The 10,935-nt window shown below is 36.4% G+C and overlaps 1 protein-coding gene across 1 annotated transcript in view; it reads right to left on the bottom strand.

Moving 5' to 3' along the window:
* The window catches only part of LOC117292207 (serine/threonine-protein kinase Nek9-like), a 33,655-nt gene that overhangs the window by 3,366 nt on the left and 19,354 nt on the right, over positions 1-10,935 (bottom strand). The gene's annotated exons all lie outside the window — the stretch shown is intronic.

Here is a 10,935-nt window from a genome sequence, read left to right as displayed (position 1 = left end):
GCATAAAATAACAAACCTGTGAAAACTTGAGCTCAATCGGTCGTCGAAGTTGCGAGATATTAATGAAAGAAGGACAAAACTTGTCGCACCATGGTCACACGAAGTTGTATGCTTTCAGATGCTTGATTCCGAGACCGCAAATTCTAAATCTGAGGTTTCAAAATCAAATTTGTGGCAAATTACTTCTTTCTCAAAAACTACGTCACTTCAGAGGGAGCTGTTTCTCACATGGTTTTATACTATCAACCTCTCCCCATTACTCGTAATCAAGAAAGGTGTTATGATAATAATTATTTTGAGTAATTACCAATAGTGTCCATTGCCTTTAAATTGATAAATAAATCAACACAAATAAATAACATGAATACACAATAGATGTTACTTCAAGATTAAAAATCCCTCGAAAAAGTTTGAATTAGTAACATCATATTCACAAGCAATAGAAGTGATAATTTCAAGGAAAGCATAACAAAGCTTTGTTACTCACCATAGCACCGTAATCAATTTGCATGAACCTCAGCTGGATGATGTTAAAGTCGCAGACCACAGTTACACATGAACACACCCCGCAACGTGACCTCCACCAAGTCATAAAATACTGCCAAAGTGTAAATTAAGCTCAAGCCAAATTAATAAATGGCAAGTTAATTAGGCTGGCAAACTTCAATAACATTGGATATGATTTGCAGTTAGTGTTCCACATATAGATTAGGACACACTTTCATAAAGCTGTGTAGCAAGAAATACGGCATGACAGTTTTCTAGCTAAGCAAGAATGGGGCACCAGTCACATCAAGATAATAATGTTATTTTGGCTGGTAACCTGTTTTTCTGTGAAGCAATTCTTGCCTGTGCTTAAAAGGTTTTTGTGATTACAGGCTCTATGAAAATGGGCACATGGCCCTATTTTATATAGAGCTGCTAAAGCAACAAAATTATGCTTACTAACCAAAATAATATGTCGCATGGTATCTGGTGACTGGTATACTACCTTTAGTTTGCTTAGCAGAAAATTGGCAAACAATGTTTTCTTCATAAGCAGCTCCTATGACATAGGGCCCAGAAAAGAATAAAGAGGTGTCAACATTTATAGGAAAATACTCAGAAAAAGCAGTTGCTTGGTGAACTTGAATGCAGCAAAAGTTTGTGTATAGTTTGTGTATAATTATCAGTACAAACTATCTGTACAATACAACCTATTCATGCATGAATAGTTTCTCAGATTCAAATAATGTGGGTGAAAAACTATCCATACCATATTACTTCCAAAAAGAATCCTTTCTCACAATATTATACAAATATTGACTGCTTCGAATGCTATGGTTAAAACTATGACTCCTGAGGTGATCCCCGGAGCGTTCTATTTTCCCGAGGCGAAGCCGAGGGAACATAGAACGCTATGGGGATCACCGAGGGAGTCTTAGTTTTAACCATTGCACGAGTAAAAGCAGTCATTGTTTTATAACACCCCAAACATTTCTACTATTATTATTAAGTTACAGACCTGAATGCTACAATCCAAGGACGACGCGAATACAGATTGCAAAAACTTTTACTGTGCTGCATGTAGTGTCGTGCAATCCGAAATGGTTACAGACTATTAATGTATCATATTCGTACATGCAACGGACGTCTGGGTACTGCACGCCGTGTGCTAGTCTTCGGACTAGCGCACGGCAAACCGACGCACTATCACATGGCCGTCGTCTAGCAAAACTAAGACATGTCATGTGACGCGCTCTAAACCAATGAGCAGGCAGAATACTTGTAAGGGGTGTTATAAATTGAACTACTAACAGCTGCATTGTTTCTCACCAAGTTAGTTTTTAAGACCATAATTTTGTTGAGAATTTACCAAATGACCCTACCTTTAAACCAAGAAGCCTGGGACAACACTTTTCCCGCAAATCATTCTATATCCCCCACTACCCCAAAAAATAACAACACCAAAAAATAACAACACCATCTGATAAATTTCATTTCCGCCTGCAGGACTACTCATCTTGATTTGTTTCTCACTTCCATATCTTTCCCTTCTTCCTTAAAGCTATTAGAGGACATTCCACAATTCATTACTAACTGTGTGCACAGAGTAAATATTTGAACAAATTTAATTATAGGCAAAGCAACCTTAATTCACAGCCACTCAAGTAATTGCACTTAAAAGGATGTGTATTTAGAAATGATCTCATGGTAATTGCTCAACATTTTTGTTGACTTTTTGAATCACTTTTTTTAATAAAATCATGCACCAGAAGTCGACCTCGGTGAAATATTCCACTAATCCTAAAAATTACAAGTGCGTTTGTGGGAATGAAAATGAACAATTGGTTGGATTTTTGATGTTTTCCCCCAGAAACTAGGAATTAATGTTTGTTCGAGATTTAAAAAAAGTCAAACTTGGAGTACGGTTGGCTTTAAAAAACTGGGTTTAGAGTCTGCGAGGTGCAATGCTTGTTTGATATTGACCCAATTCACCTGGGCCCAAGTTCTGGGCTCTGTTTACCACCAAGTTCTGCTTTCAATCACCATTCTCCGCCTACTGTGCAAGTGCAAACATTTCTGTGCTAGCCTTGTAAGCATAGAATGCCTAGTTTTGTGGAGTACACACGCTAACGCGTGAAATACGCTTGACGTAAGCGTGGCATTCCCTACTTTCATAAGTGCCGAATCTTTGCTTACAGTAAACAGAGCCATGAAATTGGGCCATGACGTCATCACCACAATAAATCTTGGTTTTGCAATTTGGAGTCAAGTTTCGCTGTGCATTACTACTGTGTGTAATGTGCATCTGAGGTTACATACACACATGTTAATCTGCTCGCCATATCTTTACAATGCAGCCTTACTCCCAAAATGCCAGGTCAGGGTAGACAGTAATGGCTAGCATCATAACTAGTTTAAAGATTTGTTACAATAATGTTATCTCCAACATTGTTACATGTTTAGAAAGGTTAATCCTTAAAAAATGGCTGTAGGAAAAGTAACTATATTGGCATAAATTATAAAAAGCATGACCTCTTGTAACTATCATGATGGAGGGTACTTTTGGTGATTACTCTACAAGTTATTATTACTATTATTATTATTTACTCGGCATAAAAACACATACAAAATCAAACATAAATCACAAACATAATCAAAACAAAACAAAAACCCAGGGACATATGCCTCGAATTCAAAAAGTTTACCAAAAAACTGTAACCCAAAGGCCTTCAATTCCAATACCCCTGGTTGATGACCATGAAAACTTACTTGGTGAGGAGCAATGAATAGAGCTTTTGATTAATGATACAATAAAACATTGTGAGAAATTACTCCCTTTAAAGTATTGTACTTTTAGAGAAGGAGGTAGTTTTTCAAGAAGCCTTTCTCAAGCATTGAAAGCACACAATTCTATGCGACAATTGAGCTCAAATTTTCACAGGTTCGTTAGTTTATGCATATCACAGTCACTTCTGATACACCAAGTGAGAATACTGTCTCTGACAATTACCAAAAGTGTACTCAGCCTTTAACATAAGGGAGCCCTCGAAAAGATTCTCTGTATAATTTAAAAAAAATGAAATGGATGTAACACAAAACTTGGAGCAGGACTTTAGCAGGTTGAATGATTGATTCAGCTAAATCTTTGTAATAACCTTGCGGCAACGGAATATCGCATTCCCAACACTGGCACAGATGGTGCATTAAGCCGGGGCCACAAAGTGCTCCACTGGGTTATGTAAAGAAATCCCTCCAACAAAAAAATTAAAGATATAGTTGAGATTTTAAAATATTTGTAATGTATTTAAATTACTTTTGAAATGTGTTTTTTTTTCCGCCAAAGGCCATTATCTCTTTTAAACATTTACATGTTCTTTGTTGAATTTTTTTTTTTAAACGGTCTTGCTCTGAAAAAGGCATGGTATCTTGTCCATGGGAAAAAGTAGGAAAATATTATCAAGTAAAGGGCTAACCTACATTTACAAATGGTACAGGCTTTTCTGGCTTTTCTAAGTAATAAAATAAAAAAATTGCTGGATTTTCTGAGTGTATAAATATCGGAATTCAATCAATATCATGCCTGAACATTTTCCGGCAGAACATTCCCCTTTGAATAAATAACTCTGAATATATTTTCACAGAAACTTTCTGTGGCTGTGAAATTTTTGGGGGGCACAATAAATGTCATGTTTTTATTTGCTTACAGACAAGAAAACAAGCCCTAGATGAAAGATGAGAGCGTTTCAAACTGACAATTATTCGCACAATTTATTCTTTTTCAAAGTGTATTAAGTATCAGCAGCACCTACATTTTCATCATGTAAGGTTTTCAAATACACAGTATTGACACGTTTCTTTCTTTTTCTTAAATTATTACAAATTCTATGCCATGTTGTTATCTGGATAGTGTAACAAACCCTTTCACATGCCTTTGTAGAAGAGGTAAGGGGTATTATATTCTGATCCAGGTTCGTGAGCTGGTACAAAAGGCACATAATCCTGGGCACTGTGGCGACTGTTAAAAATATAGTTCAGTATTGAATATTCTTGATAGAACGCACGATCAATTTCAGGTAATCTTTTCAGAGAGACTCTTCTATTAAGGTCAGAACGACTGCTCCTTAAGTGTTTTTTTTTTAGTTTTAAAGTTCAATGCCAAAAATTATAATATGATGTTATTTTTTGCTTCATGACAAAATGCTTTTGTTTCATTTTTAGCTACAAAAAACAAGCAACTGTACACTCAGTACATTCTGAGTCCATGGGGGCCGTTATCATGAAAGATAAGAGGGGAGGTTTTCTGCTCACAGAGGGGTCTATGAAGAATCCCCTTTTCATAATATTATCCGATTTGGTTTCTGAATCAAAAGGGATGCCATTTTGTAAGCAGATGAGAGACACAAGTTTCAACACAGACAGGTCGAAGTGCCTGCTTTTGGGCGATCCCTCAGTTTGATAACCAGAAAGTGCATGATAAGGATGGCTGGTTGTCTGTAAATTAATGTTAAGTTTTCTATCATGCTATTTTGATGTGGAATAAAGAAATATAGAATTCGTACACACAAACAACCACACAAAACCCACGCAGAAAACTAAAATCAGATCAATGTAATAAGTGATGATTCAGGTTGCCAGACAAACAGCGCCTTACAAATACTGCCGTATAATTTGTATTACATTTGTAATACTTTTACTCAATCACCCTGAGGTAACATTAATTATGAATTCAATAAAAAACCTATACGTCAATGACAGAAAAAAAACTGACGACATCATACAGCGCAACACTTTGCAATGAAATTTCAATCTGAGCATTTAGTATCCACGGTGGACAGAAACTGGGGTGTTTGATGGGTTCCTTAGAGGGAAGGTACACGTTTGGAAGTTACTCAAAACAAATATTAACTTAAAAACTGACTTGGTAACCAGCATTGGAGAGATGTTGATAGTATAAAACATTGTGAGAAACGACTACCTCTGAAGTAACGTTGTTTTTGAGAAATAGGTAATTTCTTACTAAAATAATAAAAGACTTATAGCTAGAAGTCTTTTATTCCTATCTGAAAGCACACAAATTCGTCCAACAAGGGTGTTTTTTCTTTCATCATTTTCTCGCAACTTCGATGATCGATTGAGCCCAAATTTTCACAGGCTTGTTATTTTATGCTTATGATGGGATACACCAAGTGAGAAGACTGGTCTTTGACAATTACCAATAGTGTACCTTCCCTTTAATAAAGACTCTCTGTAGCAGTCTCCCAATTTGGAAAAATAGTCAAATTTGCCCAGCCAGTTTCTCTCTGGTTTATAAGTTGGTATTACAAACAAGTTTTAAAAAAACAGATAAAAACTTATTTCATAAGTACATGATTCCTAATGGAATTTTTACTGATTGTCTTGATAATGCCATGATTCTTGAAAGTCAATTTTTGTATGTATATTATGTTCTTATGAAGTCAAAAAGTTTATATACTGTATATATATTTTGAAGAATTGTACACAAAATATGATTTTTACATTTTTTAACACATACATAATATGACATAGATAGAACATGCACACAATTTACATGCTCGCTAAAAGAACTTACATAATAAATATTGCCAACCTAGTTACTAGGTATGTGAGGGATACTCATTTCTGAGCAAAATAATTGTTAAAAAAATAATAACAAAACACCTTGTACATATTTTCCAGTTGCCCAAAAGGTGAAGAAATTTGACTAACTAAAACAATTCAAGGCACAGCATAACTTCCAACAAAATAATCAGTTTCAAATATACTTTTAAAAAAGTGTATTGTTCAACACATACTCTTTTAACATCAAACAGCTTGTTTAAAGTTGACACTACAACTTTTACATGTTTTTAAATATATATGCACTTTACTTGACCACAAAGTTCTAAAAATTACGTTGAATAATATGCAAAGTATTTGCTGTAGCCTTAATAATAACAATAATAATAATAATGTTTATTGTATAGCGCTGCAGGTATCAACAAAAGTGCTCATGGCACTTGCTCCAAAAATATTTAAAATTCCTCTGTGAATATCTTCCAACACCTGTCAACTGCCCTCAATACCTTGATAAAAAGTTCAAACTGCCAAGTTTGGTAGGCAATGATACTTGTCATAAACCATCATCTGCACTTTATGTGACTCAAAATATGACATAACTGTGAATGTTTAGGCTCAATCGATCATTGGAATCACAACAAAATGGCGAGAGATAAAAAACATTAGGTTTCACTGTTTTCAAATATCAGGCTTTGGACTTTGTGAGAACAAATTTAGTTGTTTAACTTCTTCCTCGGAAACCATAGCATTTCTGCAAAATATTTCAAGGGAAGTTTTCCACCATGACACTTTTTTTTACTACAGAAGTTATATGTGCAAATCGCATTAATATTTTCACTCTTTAATACTTAAGTTGTGTACGTCCTTTAAAGATGTTCACTACATATGCCACACATGATAACTGTCATCAACTAATCTTGACTGTACTCAAAAAAGACATTTCTTCATGGTTCACCAGAAAAGAAGGACTTGTTTTATTGTGGCATTTATGATTACTAATCGGACTAACCCATTACTAAAGAACTGGACACTATCCAGTGAGCACTGTGACCCTGATTAAGTTAGGCTTGAATAACTAGTTACTTGTGTGCTTAGGTATCTGCATTCACACAACTGACTTATAACAAAAGGCTTATAATGTCCTCGCTTGATCACACACACAAAAGAGATCAACAGGAAGTCCTGGTTTAGTGACATCAACAAGTGTAAGCAAACAAGTATCTGGTGCTTTGTCAGAATTTCACATTGGTGTACAAAACCAATAGGGACGTCGCAAACAAATGCAGAATAATAGAGAAAAAAGAGAAACCCTTGATTAAGCGGATCCAATGTAATTTCTATGGATTTATAGCCATAGGGATCTGGGTGGTATGACCAACTGAGGACGCTCTGGTTTCGCTTCCTAAAGACCTCAGACAAATGCGCATCAACAAGCGTGAACAATTTCATTGAGTTGCTTAAGCACAAAAAGTATGTTTTCTACTGGCTGATAATTTATGCATGCTGGTCAACAACAAAAATAGGTGATTTGACCAAAAATTTGATACATGTCATGCAAAACAACATGTGCTATATTGGCACGTTAGTCTTGGTTCAAGACTCCCCTGTTACTATCACAAGAGGGCGTGCTCTCACCATAGACCGCTCTCACTCCGAGAACCGCTATCACCCCGAGAACCACTATCACACTGGCACTAGAAAAGCAACCCCAAATCACAAGTTATCACAAGTGTTTCTATTTGGGCAATTTCTTTGCATAATAAGGCAACAGTTTTGTAGGCAACAGTTTTGTTTGTAATGAATGAAATCGCCATTGCGAGTAGAGCGGCCTTAAGGGAGGATCATGGATTTGCAAACACCCCAAAAGTTAATGACTATAAAAACTTCCTAGGAGAAAAGAACTAGTGCAGCTGTTGATTGTATGGACCTTTTTGAGAATGGTTTCCCTCCAAAGAATTATAGTTTGGAATTTTTTTCACCCCAAAACATTTTAATCCAAGAAAGATTCGTGCTTGAATCGTTTTTCAGATTTTTGTGGGTTGGTGTCAATTGTGACTGCTCCAGCCAGAGATGAGGTTGAAACCCGCTAGGATTTGACGTTCTTGTGGAAATACTGCGACAGTTTTTTTGCTGTTTTCTTATCAAGTGCACACTGCATTCAGCTGAAACTTTCACATGTGACTTTCATTGTATCCTTCTTTGTAATGTTGCCAATTAATCAGCATTACATTGACAAAAACCAATCTATGACCCTACCTCTAACTTCTACATGTAACCAAATCTCTAGCTTGTGTATTACATTACGCCCGGACAGGCTCTTGTACTTGTCACTCATGTAGGAGCATCTGTGACAATGTCGGGAGCGGGTACCAATCCAATTTCGGAAAACTAAGATTGGAACATCAGGTAATGACTTAACATTGGTCAGAATGTTACGACAGATGAGAAAGATAATACAACATGACGGATGGCACGATGTTGTGTTCGTGAAACAGACTGATTAATTTCAAAACAAAGTATACAATTTACAAATATTAAAGGTAGCTTTAGAGAAAGAACCCGTCCATATGAAAAATGTTTCATGACTTTGAAGACATTTTGTTGAATCAAATCAATCCAGCTGTTTAAAGAATTTATGTCAGATTGATTTTCATTCAAAAGTATATTATTAAAAAAAAACAATAAAAAGAATATCTTTTTGCACTTTTTTTGAATTTGAAAAAATTATTTCAGATAATCTGTTTGTTAGCACTTTTTGCCAATTTGTGACAACAAATTTCTACCGAAGGAACGTACATGTAGGTAGAAGTGACCAAACGATAAAAGTATTGCTACACAACTCATATGGTTTAAATCATATTATAATGGGAAAGGGGCCCTCTTTGGATTACTATTAAGAGATATTTATACATGGAGGAAAAATCGGACTTTTCCTCCATGGTGTATACAAGAGTTCTCCACTGGTGTACACACTGCTTGTTTGTATTAGAATCCTACCGTAAAATGGCCCTGAATGAGTCATAGTTTCCTACAGCTGCTTAGCACAAGAAGGTCCAACAAAATTATGCTTACCAGAACAACTACTAAAATCTGAACTAAATGCCAAATCAACAACTGCATAAGGGGCAATGGCTAAGCTAGTAAGAGGTCAGTAAAACTACTGTGGCTGAAGCTGGACAGTTCTGTTGGATGTTTTTGCTTGGAGGCACATACGGGTACCTGTGGCCTATTTCAAGTTTACATAAGAGGCTACTACAATATTAGCATACCCCATAGTCACTGTACCTTGTTGTCACCTGCAACTAGATTGGACCCGAGGTCACTAACCATATATAAACACATGGAAAAACATTATCATGTTCAAAGACAGGCAAATGCAGATGCAATATGATAGAAAGCGTTTTTTTTTAACGCCCAGAAAGCGCTTGTCTGTTAGTGCACCTCATAACCCAAAGCATGTCTGCTCCTTTTCCCAAAGGGGCAAAGTATTTGCAAGCACTTAGGTGAGTCAAGTACATGGCCCCAACTGCACACTGGGCCCCTTTTGATAGATCTACTAAACAAAAACATATTACTTTGTTGTTGAGCAGAAGGCAGTGGACCAGCCACAAATAATCATAACACATCAACATTTTAGCTGTTTATGGTATACACAGCTTCTTCATTGCTTAGTAAGACAGAGTTCTTATCAAACATACTAAGTTTTTAAATGACCAACAGTTCTTTTCAGAATCAATGCTACTCAAAAGAGATATTGAAATAATGTGACCGCAAACCACTCAATGCACACTGACATGCAATCAAGCCGTAGAAGAACACCTGACGACAGCTAACTCAAACTTGGCCTTAGTTGTTTCACAATGCTCATGCAGAATTTTGTGTAGACTAGTGGCTCTGCTATCCAATTCTTAGTCCGTAATGCTTACAATATTGCTTTATGCATAAACGATACACTCGGTTGTTATTGCAAAGCTTCCCATCACCAAAAAGCAAACTTAAGCAGCTTGTGATTCATAATGACTGCATGATATTATTGCACAACAGCGTATAAATTAAGAAAGAAATCTTTAAATGTATATCTTTATCTCTCTCACATAGATCCCTACAGGAAGGGCCAAACATTGGTCAGGCAAATGCAAAATCTAAAGCGCTGCAGTAGCCGCTACTAAAAAATAGGATTCAAACAGCCTCTAGCTACCGGGCAATCTTGGAGGTCTAGTTGGTATGAAACTGCTCTAGAATTCCAAGGGTCGTGGGTTCAAATCCCACCCAAGTAGTATCCCGTTGATTTTTTTTTCACAGAGATCGAGCAAGTACTGAGTTAACAGTGCTAACACACATTGATGTATACGGGTAAAACCAACAATTAATAATATTCATATCCTCAAGTCATTGGGAAATAACTATGAATGTTTTATTTCCATTGGACCCAATGGTGTGTAGCCTTCCTGCAGGGTTGAGATTGATGTGCACACAGTGCCTCTACGGATTCACTTTTAGAAAGACAAATAAAGTTCACAGGTACATGTGACACTCTCCCACAAATGTGAGAAAGATTCTCTGTAAGCTGAGAACGGTGATCTTGGGGTGTTCAATACTGCAGTAAACTGGAGCAAACTGTTCAAGACACTTTTGACTCACTCAATAGATTCAGTTTCCGACCAAACTCTGATAGACCCCTTGCAAAGACCTTTGAACAGTGCCCTCATTTAGGTCAAAGGAAGACCTATCATTAGTTGAGAGGTGTGCATGGCACGAATGCTTGCACTTTTCAATCTTTGACCTTAGTGGCCTATGCAATGGGTATATGTAATAAGTCGGTAAGAAGTGCTTGATAACAATGTTATCTGCCCTTCAAAGCCCAGTGTGTTG

The sequence above is a fragment of the Asterias rubens genome, chromosome 1 (assembly GCF_902459465.1).
Source record: "Asterias rubens chromosome 1, eAstRub1.3, whole genome shotgun sequence".
NCBI lineage: Eukaryota > Metazoa > Echinodermata > Asteroidea > Forcipulatida > Asteriidae > Asterias > Asterias rubens.
Note: the sequence above shows the minus strand (reverse complement) of the source record. Positions and strands in the feature narration are given on the sequence as shown.